This window comes from Lathyrus oleraceus, chromosome 4 (assembly GCF_024323335.1).
Source record: "Lathyrus oleraceus cultivar Zhongwan6 chromosome 4, CAAS_Psat_ZW6_1.0, whole genome shotgun sequence".
NCBI classification, from domain to species: domain Eukaryota; kingdom Viridiplantae; phylum Streptophyta; class Magnoliopsida; order Fabales; family Fabaceae; genus Lathyrus; species Lathyrus oleraceus.
In genome coordinates, this window is record NC_066582.1 from 328,597,696 (window position 1) to 328,621,505 (window position 23,810).

At 34.9% G+C, this 23,810-nt stretch overlaps 1 long non-coding RNA gene across 1 annotated transcript; it reads left to right on the forward strand.

Moving 5' to 3' along the window:
- Positions 1-784: 784 nt before the first annotated feature.
- LOC127135493 (uncharacterized) lies at positions 785-4,468 on the forward strand. Its single transcript, XR_007808581.1, has 2 exons — positions 785-947; positions 4,108-4,468. It is a non-coding gene; the product is annotated as an uncharacterized LOC127135493 (long non-coding RNA).
- The last annotated feature ends 19,342 nt before the right edge of the window (positions 4,469-23,810 follow it).

Consider the following 23,810-nt stretch of genomic DNA (forward strand, 5'->3'; position numbering starts at 1 on the left):
AGTCATTAAAGTTACAAAATTTGACATATTACACAAGTATGAACTTTGTACAGTTCTTCAGTATGTTGCAAATTTGTTCTTACATTGACCAAAACATAGATATTTACAAGAGCTAAACCTAACTTCTAAAGACCCATTTCCTTTCAAATTCCCATTTGACTCCATAGCCATTTTTTTTGCTTCAATCTTGCTTTACCTAATTCATCATCAAAGTTGGTCCAGTAAGCTATCTTCAAGCCATATCCTTCACCTCCAAGCAAATCTTCACAACAATTTCACCCATCCAAAATGGATCAAAACCTAGTTATTAATTCAAAAATGGATCAAAACCAAGATCATTATGCAAACAGTTTGTTTAAGCATAACATGAATAAAAACATGTCACAAAAATCATACCACTGACCAACATTTTTGCAGCAAGAAAAATCTAATGTTTTGAACCAAAAGCAGTAAAACACAAGAGGATGCATTTGAGCTCATACAACCAAATCACTGAAGTAAACCACATAACCACTTTCAAAACAAAATAAATAAGAGAAAGTTGGAAAAGTATTGTAGTAACAATATTGCAACAATTTCATTTTCACCATAGTAACTAGTACAGACAGAATTCAAGAAAACACAGCAAACACACCCAACAATGGTACGATTCACCCTATTATCTCAGCTCCACTCCCAACTCCACCTAATTCACACCTCATCATAGTACACTCTAATCCTTTTATTCTTATCCTAAAAATCTCACTATTATAAAGCTTTGCTCAAACACACATTGAAACAAAAAACCAGAGAGGAGGAATGCAAAGAAAAAATTCATATTATTACACACGCACACACTGAAAAACCCTAGAATACTGATAACACGCATTCAGAGCAGCAAAACTCAACCAAAATCAAGACCAATTTTCAAAGAAAGCAGAAAGCGGGGAGTTTAAAATGAACCTAAGGTATATTTTTTCACCCTTGCATGAACTTTGCCGAAAAACGCAAAACTCCAATTTTGTATATTTTTTTCTCGTCTTTTTTTCTTTCTGATTGCTGAACTTACTAGTTTGTTACTGTGTTCTGTAAGCATAACTTCTTGATTTGCTACATAAACTCTTTTAAAATCATGAAAAATTGAAACTCCATGTATCTACTTCTATGAAGTTGTTGTCGTGTCTACTTTGATTTCGTTTAAATTTACTTGCGATGAGTTGGAAGGGTTTGAGTTTTTGTTTGAAATTTGTTGTCGCGTTCCAATGTAAATTGAATTGAACAGAGAGAGATAGTTTATGATGATGTTTGAACTCGTGAGTATGGATTTCATTTCATAACTTATCCTTGAAAGGGATTGAAGAAAAATGAAAATTGGGAATACTTTTTTTGAATGGTTTGTGTTTCAGAGAGAGAGAGAGAGAGAATGAGTTTGACCTTGAATATATATATATATATATATATATATATATATATATATATATATATATATATATATATATATATATATATATATATATATATATATATATATATATATATATATATATATATATATATATATATATATATATATATATATATATATATATATATATATATAGAGAGAGAGAGAGAGAGAGAGAGAGAGAGAGAGAGAGAGAGAGAGAGAGAGAGAGAGAGAGAGAGTAATTATGAGGGAAGCGTGGAAGAGGGATAGCCGCGTGGCTATCTTTTCCCTAACCTAGTTTATCGGATCATTACTTTTTTTTCTTTCAATTATTATCTCTACTATATTTTTTATTGCATTCGTTTGTGGCTATGTGATTGATGGAGGATGTATTCCCCTCCCTCTTAGGGAGCCAAGTTTGTATTAACATATTAGGGTTATAGAGAGCATTTGCACTTTGGGCCTTTGGAGTCTTTCTCCCCAAAGTATGATCCAATAAGAGATAACCTATATCTGATGCAATGTGTCAAGAATGATCATATGCTCATTCTTCAACAAGTTTGAAACAAAGAATGTTGAGTCATCTTAATGACCATCCCTTACGAATCAGGGGATTGAAAATATGATCATCTCAATAATTATTTAAATGCCATAATTATCAATGCATAAAGAGGTCAAATTAAATATTAAAAAAAAAAATATGATTTGAAGAAATAAATGATGAATACATTAAAAGAGAATGTTGATAAATAAAAATAGAAATTTACAAAATATAAAATAAAAAAGAAATAAAATAAATTATTTTTTAAAAAGGAATGAAGGATAAATAAATAAAAATAAAAATAAAATAAAAGAGTAAAAATGAAATAAAAGGGTAAAATATTAAAGAAAATAAAAATAAAAAAAATAAAAATATATAAACTCAGAAAGTAAAAATAAAAAAATAAAAAAAGAGACAAAACAAAATTAATTAAAAAGGAGGGGTAAAAGTAAAACAAGAGGTCCATATAGCAACAAAGGGATGTCTAACGCGCTGGAGGCCCACTCCCTGAAGTCAGAGGTAGACTAAAGCAAATTGAACCTTAGCCAATCAGATCCGATGGATTTGATCCTAAGGCACACACATTGCATAATGGACTCCTCATGACTGTAAGACCCCAATTTTGACCCTAAGATCCCTCATGCTATCTCATCAAGCTCAAATGCCTCATAAAGCTCATAACTAGGGTTTGAGACCTCAGTGCAAGGAGATCAATCAAGGGAAGGTTCAAAATTGTTCTAAGCATCATAAATGGATCCCCATATTCTTCATTTATCATTTGGATCAAGAAATCATCAAGAGTTTGAAGCTTGTTTGCCTTGGAAACCCTATTTCACTTGGGTATCTTGTGTGACTTCCTCAACAAGTTTCCTCAATATTTAGTCCAAGATATCAAGGGGTACTTCATTTTAAATCATATTAGGTATTTTTCATGAACTAAATGTGTTTGTGCATATTTTTAATTGTTAAAAAATACTTGTGACTTTTTAAAAATCATGAATTTTTTTGTCTAAGGTCCTTTGACTTTGTTTGACCTAGGATAAATCCCTTGGCCATTTATTTGGTGTTTTGAAGGGATTTGAGGTTTTGACCAAATTAAAATATATTTTAATTCATTTTTAAATTGATTAAATGTTTGAAAATTATGTTGAGCCATTTTTATGGTCTTGTGATGTTTGACTTTCTGTTTGGGCCTTGGTCATGATGGATTTAACTTTTGTTGGATCAAAACCATTGGATTTAAGTGATTGATGAAATGTATATTTCATCTCCCAAGATGAATGAATGGTTTTGATCAGATGAAATTCTTATCATGATCAATTTGTGTTTCTATCTCCCCCTCCTTTTTCATCTTCATCCCCATTCTTCCCCATTCCCTTATTTGACCAATGAAATCTTTAATGTCTAAATGCTAATTGATTCATCAATGAGCTTGTGTCAGATGAATCAATACAAGGATGACTAGGATAGGTCCCTCCCATTTTCTTTTAGTGTGTGGTATGTTTTAGGAGTTTGGGTCTTTGTACCAAATCTGTAACATTAATTATCACCTATATTTTTATCACCCGACCTCAGATAGTTGTGACTTCTACATAAGTCCAACTACGTTTGCTTAACATAGAGCTAAATTTGAACCTCAAGGCATATCATTCTAGTAAGTGAGATTGTAAGTCTCCCATTCTTCATGGCATTGTGTGGAGACTTGACATTTTTTCCTTTCATGAGAGCCAGTGGCATACTTGTTGAATTCTCCAAGTTGGAGTCCTTCTCATGGATGATGTCTTGGTTCAAGGATCCATACTTGTGAATGAATGGTTGCGTGTTCTCCAAAGAATGAATTAATCAATTAAAACTCAACACTAACTTTTGACTAACCATTGACTAACTTTTATTCATTATGATTTTACTTTCAAGCCATTTACTTTATGCAACTTTAATTTTTAGTCATTTATCATTCGTTGTCATTTACATTTCATATAAGTTTTTTATGTTTCAAGTCATTTTCACTTTGCTCATTTGAGCCATATCTTGTGATTGTATATATTGTTTGCCTGCTTTTGGTTTTGTTTGTGGTATTAGGACCTTAAAACATTTAATAAGAAGAAAAACCCTTAAAAACATGTGGTGGACTGTTGAACTTGATCTGAACTTTTTGACTTAGGATTAGGCAACATTCTCTATGCTAAAGGACTTGGCCAATGCCAACATCTGAGAATGAGCCATTCTTGACGAGTGACTTTCATCTGATGCAAGACTTTGGATCTCTTTGGTTCATCTGCTATCATGTCTTTGGGCTTAAACTCTTACTTTGTTATGATCTTTGTCTGATGTTTTGCTCTGAGTTGATAAAGGAATATTTCATCTGTTACATGGGAAGACACTGAAGACTGCTAGCTATTGGAATGCTTTCTTGGATATGGCTATCTTTATTTGATTCCTTGATCTTTATGATGTCTGGATGTTTCTCATTGCTTATTGCTTATTGCTTATTGCTTATTGCTTGATCAAAGTCCAAAGGAAAATGGGTTTCTATACGACATTCTTATCTGTTGAATTGCATCCCATTGGTTAGTCTCTTCATCTCCTCCTACTTCTTAAATTTCAAAATCTCTCCCTCCTTTCAAAAGCTTTCTTTGCTTGTGATTTCAAACTTAGACATGTTTTAACAATTAGAAACTTTGGCCTTATGCCAATGAATTTTAAAAATCTTTTCTTAATCAAACTTGTGAATGAACTTAACCATATTTACTGAAATTTCAAAAGACAAAAAGAATAAACAACCCCCATTCAAACCTTTGGCCTTTTTGTTCCTTTTTACTTAAACTTTTGTTAAAATCAACTCACTCACTTCTTTTGAAATTTTTACCATGAACTATGAGATTTTGATCCCTCAAACACAAAAATATAATCAATAAAATATATAAATTTAAATGGAAAAGAAGAATGCCGGAAGCAACTATTGGCATCATCTTCAACCTCAAGCCAACTTGAAAATCCAACTTATGCAACTCAAGGTTTTAAATGGAATCAAACATGGGTTCCACTCCCCCTTTGGTCATTGTTGCTCCCTCCATACTCATGAACCATTGATTGGCTCTAAGTCTGGAGAATTTCAACCAAACATGAATGAAATCAAAACCCTAATTTAAAAATTAAATGGAAATGGTTAAGCATTAAAAGCTCAAAACATAGGGTTAAGTATTGGTGGGACATAACGAGCATAGTGGTAACTTGTTTCAAACGAAATGGCGGTGTTTGCAACCTTGCCGAAAAAAGGTTCAAGTGCGGGTTTTGACGTATTTGGTTAGCTCATATGAAGATGTCTTAGACCTCTCTTTCGATTCTCTTAGCTTTAGGAATGATCATTGAAACTTGTTGAATGCTCAAAGTGTTCTGGAATTGCTTCAGTTATGCCAACTGTATGTTATGTTTTTTAGGGAATTTAGGGGTGCTTTTTGTAGGGATTCAATGACTTTCAAGCTTGGTTTTATGAGGGAGAAACATGATCTATTTATAGGGAAGCTAATAGAGCGGTTAAGGTGAGTGTTTAGTGTCAAAATGATTGAGTTTGGGTGAACCCGAAAAAGTGAGAAAAGTGAAACTTGTTGGCTTAGGGTGAGTGAGTTGCCCCCTAGAATTCCTCTTCAAACCTTATTCTATGCAGGAAGGATGCTTTTGGTGAAACAATCGTGGTCCCCACTTATTCTGAAACCACATTTGGTTTGCACCCGAGTTTGGAAATTTTGTGTTTTCTTGAAACTTCAATTTGTTGAACATGTACCCATTTGTTTCCTTCACTTGGGCCTGAATTTGGTGCCTCTAATTGTTGTTGCACATGCTTGTTTCAGACGGAATGGAATGCACATGAATTGATGGCTTAGGACATGAAACAAATTATTTTGGGTGGTCTGACCTGTGGTGTGCAACATGGCGGGACAACAACTTCAAGCTTGTGCCAATTAAAATTGGCTCGTGCAGTTTAGGCCAAAATTAGGCCAAATGATCTTTGACATGTCCTTGACATAGTTCAAAAAGAATTGGGTCAAAAGATGTTGTGAGGTAAAAATGGCATAGGTGTAAGGAGGTGGTCATGACATAATTTTCGGCCTGCCTAGGCAACTTGACATGCCTTGGCCAATTCCCAATTTGAGGTCCTTGGGTTCTGAATTAGGTTTTGGGTATTCATAAAAAGTTGGAGGAGTTCATTTGTGACATTTTTCTCGAAGTAGAAACCCAAAAGGTTGAAAAATGAGAAAGTTATGGGGTTTGGACAAAATGGTAGGCAAAACTTGCCAAATCTAGTCAAAACCAACATGCCCCAACTTGCATTTTTGATGTTTCTTGAATTTCAAGGCACAATGATGTTTGTTTGAAGTACAAATGAGGAAGTCTTTATTGAACCCATGCATTGATGCTTTGTAATATGATCATGTGACATGCTTATGAATGAATTTATGTGAATTTAAATTGATGATTCAAAGTTCAAACCAAAACTTTCACTTGTATTTCCATGTATGAATGAAGTAGATGGATGCTTAGTGAATGAAGATTGAAATTTATGGAAATTAGGGTTTAGGAAAGATGTGTTAACTTTGGTCAAAGTTGACCATAAAGTCAACTGTTGAACAAAGTTGACCTTTGGCCAAAATTGATCTTTTGCACTTCATGGGTGAATCACATGGTTATGAACTTAGATGGATGTAAATGTACCATTAAAGTCATGAATTAAGCTACCAAGAAATGGTCGATGAAATGCATCACAAGCTATGGGTCAAGAACACACTTCTATAGACCAAAATCAAACATACTAAGAAAAGGACCTTAGGCATATGATTGAAGGAAAATGTATGATGAAATGTGTAACACCCTTCTAAAATACCCCAAATGTTTATTTAAAAATAACAATATGTCAATCAGAGTAAATATGCCCCGAAGGGTGTCACACAATCATTTCACACCAATCATCAACAAATCCTATCATGCTCATTTATTTAATCAAAATAAGACACTTTTGCATAATTCGCAGCGGATATAAAATAACAACATTCAAATCATGTACTACATTACATATAAGGTTGTTCAACAACCAAAAGAAAGCATAGTAAACATCCCATCCCGATGTTACATCTACCAGAGCATGACTCGCTAAGGACTACACTAGACTCCCAGGACTAGCTTCTATTCAATCACTGCTCGTTACCTGAAAACATAGTTGTAAGGGTGAGTTCCTCAATCAATATAATGAATATTATAAAACATCATGTTATGTTAAGTGATTTAACACACTTCATCACCCTAATCAAAACACACATTCAGGAACAGCCACATTAACTCAACATCATACATTATAACAACACAACCATACCAACACAAACACACGTGTAATATTGGAATACATCCATTCATATTACACGCCATACAGATATTATGCAATGAGACTCCATGCATGCGGTACCGACTATTTTGTGAACATATAGTTCAACCTCACCGTCCAAATCCAGGCACGGCTACCAAGCTCACTAGTCCCACTCATTTGAGACATAGTGACTCACTCACTAATTCCTCACCATGGGAATTAGCTACCACCCCAAATGGGCCATACTATGCACGCTAATCCCTAGCATGCAAACATCAACAACAGCAATCAAAATGATCTACTCACTAATTCCGCACCATGGGAATTAGCTACCACCCCAAATGGGCCACAATATGCATGCTAATCACCTAGCAATGCAACGACAACAACAATTCAAGAATAGACACATGCTCACACTCTAAGCCATAAAATAGTCTATTCACAAACGCATACATTCACATCATCATGTATACCTTCACATATCATCAACAAAAGCATATCATATCATGCCACATAATCAATCATAGTATTAGCACACTCTACTAATACCTATACTACTCAAAACAACGGGAAAAGATCCCTACAACATCATACCTCAGCTAAGTGCATCACTCAGCCTAAACAACCAAAAACTGCACAACCACTGTTCAGGAAAATCACAAATCTGCCCATACGCGTATTGCCTATGCCCATACGCGTATTGCCCAAACCTGACCAAGTCCATACGCGTAATGCCCACGCCCATACGCGTATGCTACGCGTACCACATCCCCATACGCGTACCAACAGAGACAATTTCACGTTCAAAACATCATCTTTTTCACTCATACGCGTAAGGCCTCCTCCATACGCGTACCGGCCATCTCATACGCGTATTGCCTAGTGCCATACGCGTATGACCAGAGCCAGAAGTTCCAGATCTGCAATGGCTTTCTCTGCTACGAGATCCATCCAATTCACCTCCCACAGTCCAAATTTTACACACAATTCACTCATATCATCTAACACGAATCATACATTTTCGATTTCACAAATTGTTAACCTTTCTACCTCTAATTCCTACGAATTTCTCATCAATCATCACCCAAATCCGTTCATCAATAATTCACAAGTTCATCACATATATCATTCAATCAGAGGCAATTTCAATGGTTTCTCACTACCCATCACATACTATCCCATAATACCCATTAAGCGATGATAAACCCCCCTTACCTGAGTTAATCCGGCAGTCTCTGAGCTCCAAGCTTTCCCTTCCTTCAACCTTCGTTCTCTGGCTTTTTGCCCTTTTCCCTTTTCTGCCTCTTTTCCCTTTTCACGTGAAAATAACCTTTTTACCAAAAAATGGGATTTTTCTAAATTCCAACTTATATATTTTCCGAATAATAATAATAATCCAAAAATAATAATAACAAAATTTCTAATTATTTAATTAAATTAATAAATAAATTATTAACTCAATTTAAATAATTATTTTATTATTATCGGGGTGTTACAACTCTCCCCCACTAAAAGAGTTTTCGTCCTCGAAAACATACCTCAAGCGAACAACTCTGGGTAAGACTCCTTCATCTTACTCTCCAGTTCCCAAGTCACATTGCCACCGGCTGGTCCTCCCCAAGCTACCTTCACCAAGGCAATCTCTTTACCCCACAACTGCTTCAACTCTCGATCCTCGATCCTCATAGGTGATGTTTCAACAGTCAGGTTATCTCTCACCTGTACATCATCTACTTGGACTACATGCGACGGATCATGAATGTACCTCCTCAACTGAGACACATGAAAAACCTCATGCAAATTCGCAAGCGACGGCGGTAAAGCGACACGATAGGCTACTTCCCCTATCCTCTCCAAAATCTGATAAGGACCAATAAATCGAGGTGTCAACTTCTTCGACTTCAAAGCTCGACCAACACCAGTTATCGGAGTAACACGAAGAAACACATGATCTCCCTCTTGGAACTCAAGTGACTTCCTCCTCTTGTCATGATAACTCTTCTGACGACTCTGAGCAATTATCATCTTCTCCTGAATCATCTTAATCTTTTCTGTAGTTTGTTGAACAATCTCCGGTCCAACCACAACACTCTCACCGGACTCATACCAACATAAAGGTGTCCGACATCTCCTACCATACAAAGCTTCAAACGGTGCCATACCAATGCTCGAATGAAAACTATTGTTGTAGGTAAACTCAATCAAAGGTAAATAGCAATCCCAAGCACCTCCCTTTTCCAAAACACAAGCTAGAGAAAAGAATCGCAGCAAGGGCAAAGGCAAGCAAGGATTAGTTGTTAGTCGTCAGTCAAACTCGTCAAGACATCGCATCTCGGGCCTACGTATCTCATCTGAACATGAGAATCAGAGTTATCTTAGTTCGACTAACTACGGGAACAAGGGTCTCGATTGCAACTAGGGCAAGAGAAAGGTAAGGTCTCGATCGCAACTAGGGCGAGAGAAAAGAATCACAATAAGGGCGAAAGCAAGCAAGGATTAGTTATTAGTCATCAGTCAAACTCGGCAAGACATCGCGTCTCGTGCCTACGTATCTTATCTGAACACGAGAATCAGAGTTGTCGTAGTTCGACTAACTACGGGAACAAAAGGGTGTCGATTACGACTACGGCAAGAGAAAAGGAAAGTCTCAATCGCAACGAGGGCGAGAGAAAAGAATCGCGGCAAGGGCGAAAGCAAGCAAGGATTAGTTATTAGTCGTCAGTCAAACTCGGCAAGACATCGCGTCTCGTGCCTACGTATCTCATCTGAACATGAGAATCAGAGTTGTCGTAGTTCGACTAACTAGGGGTTAAGGATTGCCATCTGAACATGGACTTACAAAAGAGGACACCGGCTGTGTCAAAGGAAAGTGGGCAATGTGTTCAACGTCCTAGCAGTAGGTGTCGCAGCTCGCTGAATCGAGTCTTAGGCAGTTACCTCTTTGCAATAGAACAGACTGACATGCCACAAGATCGGAGACGCACGGAAGGTCTAAAAGTGGGGAAGCTTTGCCCTAGAGTTGTCATGCAATGTGGACCTATGTGTTAGGATTTACAAAGGGGAACATCTACCTAATGTTAGCATGCAAAGAATAAGGGAATTCTACCTGTGTTATCATACAAAGGGTTCTACCTAATGGGTGCTACCTAAGCGGAACAAGAGTCGACGGATGGAGCAAGGAGAGGAGCCACGGATAAAGGTAGATGGCGATGCCTGAGGCAACCGACTTACAGGTAGATGGTGATGCCTGAGGCAATCGATTTACAAGAGGATGGATGAATACATGATGGTTCTGTTAAGTTTTGAAAATGATTACTCGACGTTGGATCGAGCTTTTGATCTTGTTTTGAAATGATTATCGGATGTTCGTTTTAATTCTTGTATTAACAGATGAATAAAGAATGAAAGAATAAATATTATACACTTCATGGGAGAGGGGTACATTTTTTATGAATGGGGATGGTTCATGGCAATCAAACAATAAGAATATATGCCTCAATCATCATACAAGTAGGCAACAATTATCAAACAATAAGAATATATGCCTCAATCATCATACAAGTAGGCAACAGTTATCAATAAAATCAGATAAGTAAACAAGTATATAGTCAAATCCAAGAATCAAAGGATGAAATAATGGAGCATTAAACAAAGCATGGGAGGTATGAACATGTCAAACAATCAAGCAATAGTATGCATGAATGAAAGGAACAAGTATAATTGATAACAGATGAATCAGGCTGATGAAAAGATGCACACAAAGGATCCACTGAAATAATTAAATCAAGAAATGAGGTAAGGACCAAATAAAATCAAGATAAAAGGCCTCTAATACATGGCATATGAGATGAACAAGGGAGGATCAAAAGATCTTTTCAATTGCCATAAGCAATCCCTAAGTCAAACATCGATAATAAAGAAGTCAACTGAAAATTCAAGCCAACTTAATAAATACCAAATAAATAGAAAATTAATCAAGAAAATTATGAAAAATCAAACTAAGTAAGGTGGGGTCAGGATATCATCATCCCCCAAAAAGATTTTAAAAATAATGAAAATTGGTTCATGAATTAAATGAAATAAAACAAAGGTCAAACCAAAAGTCAACCAACAAGACTAGGTTAGAAATATATCAAGAATAAATAGCAAATTAATCAAGAAAAATATGAAAAATTAAACTAAATAAGGTGGGGTGAGGACATCATTATCCCCCAAAAATATTTTAAAAATAATGAAAATTGGTACATGAATTAATTGAAAGAAAATAGAAGTCAAACCCAAAGTCAACCAACCAAACTAGGTTAAAAATAAATCAAGAATAAATAGCAAATTAATCAAGAAAATTATGAAAAGTTAAACTAAATAAGGTGGGGTCAGGGCATCATCATCCCCCAAAAATAGTTTTAAAATAGTGAAAATTAGTGCATGAATTAATTGAAATGAAACAGGAGTCAAACTAAAAGTCAACCAACCAAACTCGGTTAAATATAAATCAAGAATAAATTGAAAAATGTGAAATAAAAATCCAAGAAAAAGTCAAGTTGACCATGGGACAGTGGTCAACCTTCATCCCAAAAATTAGAAGCTAAAAATAATTTTAAGTTATAAAAATAAAATTGAGAATCAAATGTATGCTAAAATGGACCATTTAGAATTAATAATTAAAATAAAATATTAATACTAAATAAATGCGAAAATAAAAATTAAATAAAATTAAATAAGGCATCAAGAAATATGGAAAATATTTTTGGGTATTTTTATGAACAAAGTAAATAATTTAAATTAAATAAAATCACAACAGAAATAAAATGGGAATAAAAAAATGAATATGAAAAGAGGGGGTGCATTGGCATTTGTGGCTGAATTAGAAACAAGTTAAGCGCTGATGGGCCCTGAAAAGGGGGTGTCAAAAGAAAATGGAAAAGGCCCATGATCCAAACAACAATTAAATCTAGCGTGACACAAGTAAAATAACATTTTAATAAAACAAATCATGTAACATAACATCCACCGGTCACATTCCATTTAAGTGACTAAAGGACAAAACATCATGGACGGACACGATTAAAACAAAAGTGTTGGATCCAGCGGTTCTCAAGACGACACGTGGTCGTCTTCCTCATGGAACCAAAACCCTAACACCATGCCATGCAAAAACGCAGGAAAATCAATGAGTTTATTCAAACTTCAACTCAAAAATGCGCATGCCATAGTGCACCAAAAGACATGAAATAAAGCCCAGATCTCAAGTATGAAATGTGAAGATTAACATGGTATCTTTGTTTGAATGAAATGATGGCTTAATCATGGAGAAAAATTGACAATAAAGTGCCAACATGAACACGGGCATGGGCAAAAATCAACCACATAAATCAGCAACATGAACAATGCCTCATACTGAAGACTTCAGAAACAAGCATAACATATGATTAGCATGGTGATGAGCATGATGATGAGCATTGTAATGGCATAGATGTATCAATAGATGGCCATGGAAATGGTGTAAGAAAGTTACCTAGTGGAAGTTAGGTCTACTGCCCCTTGACTGTGGAGAGAATGAAAGAGAAATGGTGCTGCCTTGATGCTTCAAGAAACTTCAACTTGAGAGCTTTGCTGAGAAATGGAAGCTGACTCCAATAAATCTTGTCTTGCTTGTTTGCTCGAAAATTCACTAGCCTTGCTTTCAAGTTTAGGGTTTTAGGCTTAAATATGTGGGTCAAATAATCCTAATGGGCTTACAAATGATCTGTTTTGGTTTATGAGCAAATTATGCAAAAGTGAGGTGTATGAGAAAGTTACTTATTTTGGCAAAAACTTAAGTGAATGGAAAAAAGATGCATGGCCAAATGAGGAAAACAGAAAATTGGCTTGGTTTGTGCAGCATGGTTGGCAGGCAAGAAATTCATTTCGAGATGGTGACTTTGTGGCCATGTAACTTGATGATCAAGTCACCAATTGAAGAAATAATGCAAACAGTAGAAAGATCTCATGGAGCATAGCATGTTTCATGTTGGGCATAAGTAGAAATAATAAGTGGAAGAAGGTGAAAAATGGGCCTCAAGTTCAGGTCACACCATGCAAAACTGGTTGGGCAAGTTAGGCACAAAATCTGCCTAGAGATTCAAGTCAGGATGCCCACTTTAAGTGAATGTATCTCTCAAACCATGGATCCAAATGAGATGATTCCAAAAGGATGTGAAAGAGGACATGGCAAGGTAAAATTGTTCTGAAGAAAGCATTTTCAATTGATGCCTTGAAGTGCAAGAAAACTGGCCAAGAAGTCTTGACAAACTTTGAAGATTTTGAGACTTAGAAATTTTTCTAAGTGTCCTAAAAATATGCCCCACTTTGACTAAGCATAACTTTCTCAATTTTGATCCAAATGGAGCAAACATTATATTTCTAGAAAACTTGGAACAAGAGGAACAAATTTCATGTTGGAGAAATTTTCAAATGGAGCTTTTATCTTGATGGAAAATGGGCTTAAAGTGGGTGCAAGAATCATAAAAACTTGCCCTAAATGGAATGTCAAACAATTCCAAATTGGGTAACTTTTCCAATTCCTGATTAAATGATGAATCCATGATCCAACCTAGATCAAACTTCACATGTAGGCTCCCCTAGGCGCGAATCTTGAGATTCCACTCTGAAAAAGTCAGGAGTTTACTTTTCTGGCCCCACAGTTGACTTTTCCCAAACTATTTGATTCCCGATTCCAATGATCAATTGAAGCACCTTTGGCTCAAATAAAACGCTGATTTTTTGTATGTAGACCCTTGTGGACATTGGGAGGGCCATGGAAAAGAGTTTCACCCAAAGAATCAGAAATAAACTGATTTTATACCAAACCCTAATTTTAAGGCAAAATTGATCAGGAACTGATTGCACTGCTTGCCAATGGATCTTTCTGAGATAATTGTGAGTCTTCTTAGGCCAAGATGCCTCTCCAATCATGACATGGATAAGCTCCTCTACTTCCAACCAAACATTGCCTGTTGCAGGTAGCCATGAAACCCTAATCTCCTGATTAAATCCAGATGAACACCCTGATAGCTCTGAATCTTTCACTGATGAACTGAGGACCATAATAAGACACCTAGAGCCCCCTGAGACCCTTGAGACTTGTATACTTAGATAATGAAGTCCAATTCTCAATCTTCCTTTGTGTGGGATCCTTCTGTTAAGGAGTGATTAATCAAAACCTGATTTCCAAGTCACTAATGCAATATGCAATGAGTATGACCTAATATGATGCCAATGAAATGTGAAACATAATCCCTTGCTTCCAGGAAAAAAAGAAGGGTAAATTTTGGGGTATTACAGACCTACATAAATCTTTCCCATTTTTTGCCATCTCTCATTTTTAACCATTTTTAACCATCATATTTCAATTCCTTTCCACATCGTCCATTTAAATCAAATTTCATTCATTTCAAAAATTCATCCGATTTCCAAATACATTATCATTTCCATTTAAACTAAATTCAACATTTTCATGCATAAACAAATTTTATTCATTACAAATTCCAAATATTTTACATAACATTTACATTCCAAAACAATCCCAATGAACATGATAGCTTCAAAACATCTCCAAAGCATCCTAGCCAAAACATCCCATGAGTGAACCATGTCCATATCCAAAGCACCCAAAATAGCTCCACGAATCCAAAATTCAAGCATCCATTTCAAAGGTACTAGATGAATCCCAATGTCTCAAATCACAAGATCCCAAAGCAAGGGTCAAGATCCTAGTTCTAAGTCTATAACTCCACAACAATGCCAGGGATAGTAACCTCAAGTCCATGAATCCACATAACCAAATTTTTTTAGAGGTTTTTGTTCCTTTATTAATGTGTTTTTAAAAAAAGAAGTCCAAATGGACAAAGAAGAAAGAGCATAAACATAAATAAAGGTCCAAGTGGACAAAAAGCAGACATGATATGGGATGCTAAAATAAAATCATAAAGTAAATAGCAAAAAATAGAGAGCATAGGGTAAATGACATTAAAGTAAGGTTAATCCAACAAATGTTAGTAAGTGACGCCAGTGATTAAAAAGAGAAAGATTATTCGTCATTTTTTGGAGAGCACTCAACTATTCACCCACAAGTGTAAAAATATGGACCTTTACATCACCACGAGAAGGGATCCAACTTGGATAAAGATAAATAAATATGCCACTAGCTCTCAAAGGTGAAAAAGAAATAATATTTTTCACACAATACCATGAGGAGTATGAGAATTACAATTTCACTTATGAAAATGACTTGCTTTCGGGACACACTTAGCATTATGTTAAGCAACCGTAATTGGACTTATGTAGAAAACACAACTATCTGAGGTCGGTCAATAATAATGTTTGTTAATACATGCTAAAGAAATGATATGTAAATCATTCTCCTATATCTATGCCACACAAAAAAGAAAAGAGAATTGATCAAGCACAAAGTCTAGGAGAGTGGTCCATTACATCAACCAATACTTCATATTACTTAAGACAAACTTATACATCAATCCAAAGTACCTTAAATGATCGATGATGAATTAAAAGGTAGATTTGAAATGATGAAAGTTCATCAAGCACCAACAGACACATCATGAACAAGATGGACACAAACCATCCAATTGATCAAGAGCAAAAGAGAGAGATGAAGAAGAAGAGGATAAGAGAAACCAAACTCAAATTGGATCAACAGATTGGTCAAGTCATCATCAAAATCAATCATTCATTTTGGTGGATTAGGGTTTTCACCCCATCAACACCCAATATCCATTGAGTTTGATGAGACCTATGATCAAAACAACCATGATCCAAGGCCAACAGAAGTCAACAAAGGTCAAACAAATATAAAATGCAAAAAGATAAAATAAAATGCATTAGAAATATTTTTAAAATGAATTTCAAAAGGGAAATAAAAGAGAAAATCCATAAAGCCCTTCCAAATACCAAAATAAATGGCGAAGAAAATTATGGAAGGTTGGAAATAAAATAAGAAGCATAAAATAAATTTTTTAAAATTTAAAAATGCATAAAAGTATTTTTAAACCAACAAAACAAAGGAAAAAAGAGAAAATCCATAAAAAATAGAAATAAAAAAAACCAAATGTTGAAAAATAAAAATCAGATGAAGAAAAATAAAATAAAAAAATTAGAGATTACTTTGGTATTTTTTGGATGCAAAATGAGTTTTTTTTATGAATTTTAAAAGAAAAAACAATTAAAAATGAAAAAAGAAAAGGAAATAAAATCAGAAAAAACACTAAGTGTTGGATCTGGCGTCATTAATTGACGTGGGGGATCCAACAATTCTTAGGTTAGGGCGCACGATGGAAATTAGCAAAAATGAAACATGAGATCTAATTCAAAATGGACCAATCAGAACATTTCAAATTGCCAATGTGTATGGTCAAACTCAGATGACCTGAAACTCTCTGGTCATCTTCCCCAATGATCCCTCACCGGAGTTTCATTGTTTGGAAAATTCAGAACACGAGACTAACACCAATGTGATCTCTCCTCATCACAAATTCGACCTCATGCTCGAAATTCATTTATCTAAACTGAGCATGGAGAATTTCAGAGAAGTTTCAGAAGCAAGCAAGCCACAAAAAATAAAATTAAATCATGAACACGATCAATTAACACAAGATAAGTTAGGGAAAAACATCAAAGAGTGTGAATAAAGTGTGACTTCCAATCCATCAAAACTCAGCCAAATGATTTGTTTTAAGAGTCAATTAACTTCTGGAGACTTGGTTAAACATGTTTAGGTCTAAAACTCATGGTAATTTCACTTGCAATTGAGATTAGTGAAGTTCAAAATTCGGATCATGTTGGTTTTATCACTTCCAAGTCACCATGTTCAACTCAATGGGGCATCTTGCTCAATAGGCTTTTTGATCCCATTCTTATTGCAATATGTTGAAATCATATCAAAGATTAAAATATGCTAAGAAAGGTTGCATTTGGATGTTTGAGCATAAAGTTATGGCATGTTGAACTTGGAATGAAAATCTGGTAATGTAACTTAGAAAATTGTAATTCCCAAATGGCTGAAAATGACCTATAATGTCTCAAAGAATTCCATGGCCTTCCAAGCCAAAATTTACTTTGATCCTTGTAGAAAACTTGTAGATGGAATCACAAATGATATTTTGCAAAAATAATCACCCTAAAATGTTAAAGATTGAAATAGTTATAATTTTTGAAAGTTGAGAAAAAGTCACCTGAAAATAGGTAAAATTTCACTAAGTCCACAAATGACCTATAATGTCTTCAATCTTTTGATGATCCTCCAAGCATAATTGGATCTTGTCATGTAAAGATAATTTGTAGAGAATATTGAGAAGAGTCATATGCAAAATAAAGAATTCAAAAATATTGAGAATTGAAGGAGTTGTGATCCTTTGAACTTTGATTTCAAATGTTGACTTTTTGGTCAAACCTCTTGGAATAAACTTGTGTACTTGGACTTTTCTTTCATTTCAAGGTACATGTATGATCATATGAACTCAAAATACGGTGTACTTGAATGTCTTTTGATTGATTTGCTCAAAGTTTGAGGTAACTTGTTAAAGAAGGCAAGAAAATAAACACATGAACCTTTGAAAGGTGCTTGAGTACCTTAGAGACCATGTTTTGAGAAATAGCCCCTTGAGAACCAATGGTTGACCATACTCTACTGAGGAATCAAAGAAAACCTAGCTGAGGAGCCATGCTTGATGCTCTTGATGAAAAACCATACCTTGCACAATAAACTTAAAGAAAACAAAACATATTTTTGTTATTTTTATTAGTGGTTAGATAAGTAATGAACATACAAATACAAAGGCAAAACACCAACAAAGAGGTGCTTGATGATCCCTGCAAAAGGAAAACCCAAAGATGAGAGGGAGAGGACAAAAAGGTGGTCTTGTTTGAATGCAAGGATGCAAATGATATGTGGGATATTAGGGTTAAAAATTAGGGTATGACAGATGCCCCTGTTTAAGTTTCTTCAATTCAGAGATATGAAGATTGAGATCTGTTGGGTAATAATAGATTCAAAAAGAGGGGACCCATATGGGGACAAACAAAGTTCCATAGGGGAAAAGGAAAAACACGCAGACAAAACTACGACATAAAATGGCTGGAGACAAACGGATGTCCTCTAGGAAAATAAAGCACCGGGAAACGACTAGACTCAGGAATAACTATCGTATTGGAAATAAACCAATGCATAGTTAAAAGAAAAATGAACCAAAGACCCAATGGGGGAAGACTTACCAAAGTGAGACTCCGCCAGGAAAAAGATCAATCAGAGGGAATGTCCAACTCCACTAGGGGGAGAAATTACCTAACTCTCAGCCAAGTGATAACTTAACAAAGGCAATAAGCAAAAAGGAAAGATTACCAACTACCAACCAAGTGATAGCTTAACAAAGGTAACCAACCGAAAGGTAAATATTACCTAACTATCAGTCAAGTGATAACTTATCAAAGGTAATAAGCTCAAAAGGAAAAATTACCAACTACCAGCCAAGTGATAACTTAATAAAGGTAACTAACCAAGTTAAGAGGAAAATTACCCAACTATCATCCAAGTGATATCTTAACAAATGGTAATAAGCTTGAAAGGAAAGATTACCAACTACTAGCCAAGTGATAGCTTAACAAAGGTATTCAACCAAGGTAAGAGGAAAATTACCTTACTATCAGCCTAGTGATATCTTAACAAAAGGTAATAAGCTTGTAAGGAAAGATTACCAACTATCATCTAAGTGAGAGCTTAACAAAGGTAACCAACCGAAGGTAAGAGAAATATTACCTAACTATCAGTCAAGTAATAACTTAACAAAGGTAATAAGCTCAAAGGAAATATTACCAACTACCAGGAATGTGATAGGTTAACAAAGGTAACCAACCAAGGGTAAGAGAAATATTACCTAACTATCAGCCACGTGATAGCTTAACAAAGGTAATAAGCTTCAAATGAAAGATTACCAACTACCAGCCAAGTGATAGCCTAACAAAGGTAACCAACTACCAGCCAAATGATAGCCTAACAAAGGTAACCAACCGGAGGTAAGGGGAATTATTACCTAATTATTATCCAAGTGATAGCTTAACAAAGGTAATAAGCTCAAAAGAAATGATTACCACTACCAGCCAAGTGATAGCTTAACAAAGATAACCAACCAAGGTAAGAGGAAAATTACCTAACTATCATCTAAGTGATAGCTTAACAAAAGGTAATAAGCTTTAAAGGAAATATTACCAACTACCAGCCAAGTGATAGCTTAACAAAGGTAACTGTAAGACCCCAATTTTGACCCCTAAGATCCCTCATGCCATCTCATAGCTTTGCATTATCATTGGGATCACACCTTGGCATCCTCCTTACCCCTCATTCATTGGGTTTGCATTGGGAGAGATCACCAAGCACATTTGATTGTATCATACTTTATTTGTCTTTGTTTACTAACCAAAATACCAAAAATATGTCTATGTGTAACTTTGTTCCTCTTATAGGTAGTATATGCATCCACCAATGACTTATCAAGCTCACAATTAGGGTTTGAGACCCTCGGTACAAGGAAATCAACCAAGATATGGTTCACATTGGTTCTAGACATCATATATGTATCCCCATGTTCTTCATTTATCATTTGGATCAAGAAATCATCAAGAGTTTGAAGCTTGTTGGCCTTCGAAACCCAAATTCAACTGTAACTTCCTCAACAAGTTTCTTCAACAATTGGTCCAATATATCAAGTTATACTTCATCATGTATCATCTTATACATATATGATCCTTCATGAGTCCAAAATATCAAGATAACTTCATGTTTGCAAGTTGGTTCAAAAAAGTTGACTAGAGAAAGTCAACTAGTTAAGACTGGGGTTCCCTAGACCGTATATCCTACAATTTTTATCATATGAAAATGATTCCAAGAGACACATTACTACTTATGACATTACAAACAACTTTCATGTTGAGGTCAAGAGCTAGTTTTGCTTGGAAAGTCAGTTTTTATGGTGAAAGATTATAGGTCATTTTGTTTGTGCGCTAGTTAGGAGGTCAAATTCAAAGGACCATAACTTGCTCAATTTTTATAATATGAAGTCCATTCAAGTTTCATTATAAATTTAAAGATGTCCTATATAACTTTTATTCTTTGAGAAACTTTAAATTCAACATGCAATGGCATGTGCTAAGAGGAAACATTATAGGTCATTTTGGGCCATTACCATTGAACAAGCAATTTTCCTCAACTTCTAAAATGCATAACTCCTTCATGCCAAATCCAAATGAGGTCAAATTTATTACCAAATTTAAAAGGAATGAAATAGCTACTACTTTGATTAAGGAAATGTTTCCATTTTAAGCTCATAGAAAAAGTTATTTAAGGTGGAAGTAGTGGATATTTGACTTGGTACTTAGAAAATTTTCAATTATGTTTGATTTCCCAAACTTCCACATCAAAATTAATCATGATCCAAGCTTCAAATGGAAAAGTGTTCAACATGAAAGTTGTTCCCCTTGATCTCACATTTCCAAAAAGTCCAAAATCACTTAATTTGGATAAGGTTTGAATAACTTGCGCAAGGTTACTCTTCATGGTTCCATTTGGATGAATCTCATGACCACTTCTCAATTTCAAATGCATGGCTTCATGTTATACTTGCAGAATCACTCATGATCATTTTTGGACCTTTTGACATCATCTCATGGGCCTACCACACGCCTATGCAAGCATGCACATGAGATTTGCTATTTTCGGACAAATGATGGAAGTGTGTGGAAATCAATTGCCAAGCCTATAAATACATTGCCTCCTGCTCAGAATTGGGGACACCTTGCCCAAGATTTTCTCCGGAAACATTCCCATCTCCATTAAAGGATAATCTTAAAGGTTTTCAATTGAAAATCGAGTTTCAATTTCACTTCTGTTTTGAAGTTGAAATTCCAAGAATCCAAGCCATTTTAGCTCTCAATTAACCTCCTGCAATCAAGTGGAAGCAAGCCCAAGCCAATTGAGATCCAGATCGAGCTTCATCACTGCAAACCGAAGGTGAAATTTGTCAAACTTTCTCTCTTAGATTCTCTCACAATTCTCCTTCATTTCAATTAATTTTTGGTTGACTGAAGTCCCACCAATGTAGGCAACAAGATTGAGTTGCTTTGAGGTCAAATCGAAGCAACTCAATTCATACTCCTCAAATTTCAATATAGTGAGAATTAGAGAATTTTGAGGGCATACTTGGATTCCTGACATTTTTCTCTTCAAATTAGGGTATTCACTTTTTATTTTAGTGAAGGTTGATGGTGGACCAGTTCGGTGAGCTCCATCGGAGAAGATGACCAGAGCCCTAGCTCCGGTGGTGTGTTGGCACCCTCCCATCCCTTTGATCCTTTTTAAATGTTCTAATCTCATACGTTTCTTCTGATTACCACTTGTGCCACGCGTTAACTACAATGCACCATGGAACACGCGCTTGGCCATCAGACCTGCCACCTCAATTAATGAGGGAGATCTGATGGCCCTCTATTTTTTTAATTTCATTTTATTTTCTGATTTTTCATTTAATCCTTTTATTTTGTTTAATTCATATTAATTTCATTTTTAATCCAAAAAATATGGGACTTTCACCAAAAATCTTTAAATATTTTCCTCTTACATATTTTGAATTAAAATCACTTTTTGGATTAATTTTGGTATTATGCATGAATTAAATGTTTTTGTGCATATTTTTAATTGTTTAAAAATACTTCTGACTTTTTAAAAATAGTGAAATTTTTTGTCTAAAGTCCTTTGACCTTGTTTGACTTAGGATAAATCCCTTGGCCATTTATTTGGTGTTTTGAAGGGATTTTAGGTTTTGACCAAATTAGAATGAATTTTAATTCATTTTTAAATTGATTTTTAATTGATTAAGTGCTTGAAAATTATGTTGAGCCAGTTTTATGGTCTTGTGATATTTTACTTTCTGTTTGGGCCTTGGTCATGGTTGATTTGAATTTTTTAGGATCAAAACCATTGGATTTAGGGGATTGATGAAATGTAAATTTCATCTCCTAAAATGAATGGATGGTTTTGATTTGATGAAATCTCTAATGTCTAATGGCTAATTGATTCATCAATGACCTTTTGTCAGATGAATCAATACAAGTATGACTGAGATAAACCCCTCCCATTTTCTTTTAGTGTGTGGTATGTTTTAGGAGTTTGGTTCTTTGTACCAAATCTCTAACATGCATTAACACCTATACTTTTATTGCCTGGACTAAGATAGTTGTGAATTCTACCTAAGTCCAATTACAATTGTTTAACATAGAGATAAATTTGACCCTCAAGGTATAGCATTCTAGTAAGTGAGATTGTAAGTATCCCATTCTTCATGGCATTGTGTGAAGACTTGACCTTTTTTCCTTTCATGAGAGCTAGTGGCATACTTGTTGAATTATCCAAGTTGGAGCCATTCTCATGGATGATGTCTTGGTTCAAGGATCCATACTTATGATTGAATGGTTGAGTGTTCTCCAAAGAATGACTTAATCAATTAAAACTCAACACTAACTTTTGACTAACCTTTATTCATTATGTTTTTGGTTCAAGGATCATTTACTTTATACTATTTTAATTTCAGTCATTTACCATTCATCTGCCATTTTACATTTCATGCAACTTGTTTATGATTCAGTCCTTTTCACTTTGCTCACTTGAGCCATATCTTGTGATTATATATATTTGTTTGTGCATTTTGAATTTGGTTGTGGTCTTAGGACCTTAAAACATTTAATAACCACAAAAACCCTAAAAAACATCTGGTGGACTGTTGGGTTTTAATCTGAGCTTTGGACTTAGAATTAGGCAACTTTCCCTGTGATAAAGGACTTTGTCAATGCCAACATCTGAAACTAAGTTATTCTTGACAAATGGTCTTCATCTGATACAAGACTTTGAATTTCCTTGGGTTGATCTGCTATTCCATCTCTGTGCATAATTGTTACTTTGTTATGATCTTTGTCTAATTTTTTATTCGTAGTTGATAAAGGAATATCTCATATGATACATGGGAAGACAATGAAGATTGCTAACTATTGGAAGGCTTACTTGGATATGGCTATCTTTATTTGATGCCTTGATCTTTATGATGTCTGGATATTGCTCATTGCTTATACTCTTAACTTTTACTCTTTTATTAGGGTAGTCTCTTCATCTTCTCCCACTTCTTAAATTTCAAAATCTCTCCCTCTTTTCAAAACCTTTTTTTGCTTGTGATTTCAAACTTAGACATGTCTTAATGGTTAGAAACTTTGGCCTTATGCCATTGGATTTTCAAAATTTTTTTCTTAAATAAAAAATTGTAAATAAACACAACCATATTGACTTAAATTTCAAAAGACAAAAAGAACTAATAACCTCATTCAAAATTTTTGCCCTTTGTGCCCTTTTCTTATTAAACTTTTGTTAAAAGCAATTCACCAACTCATTTGAAATTTTTACCACAAACTACGAGGTT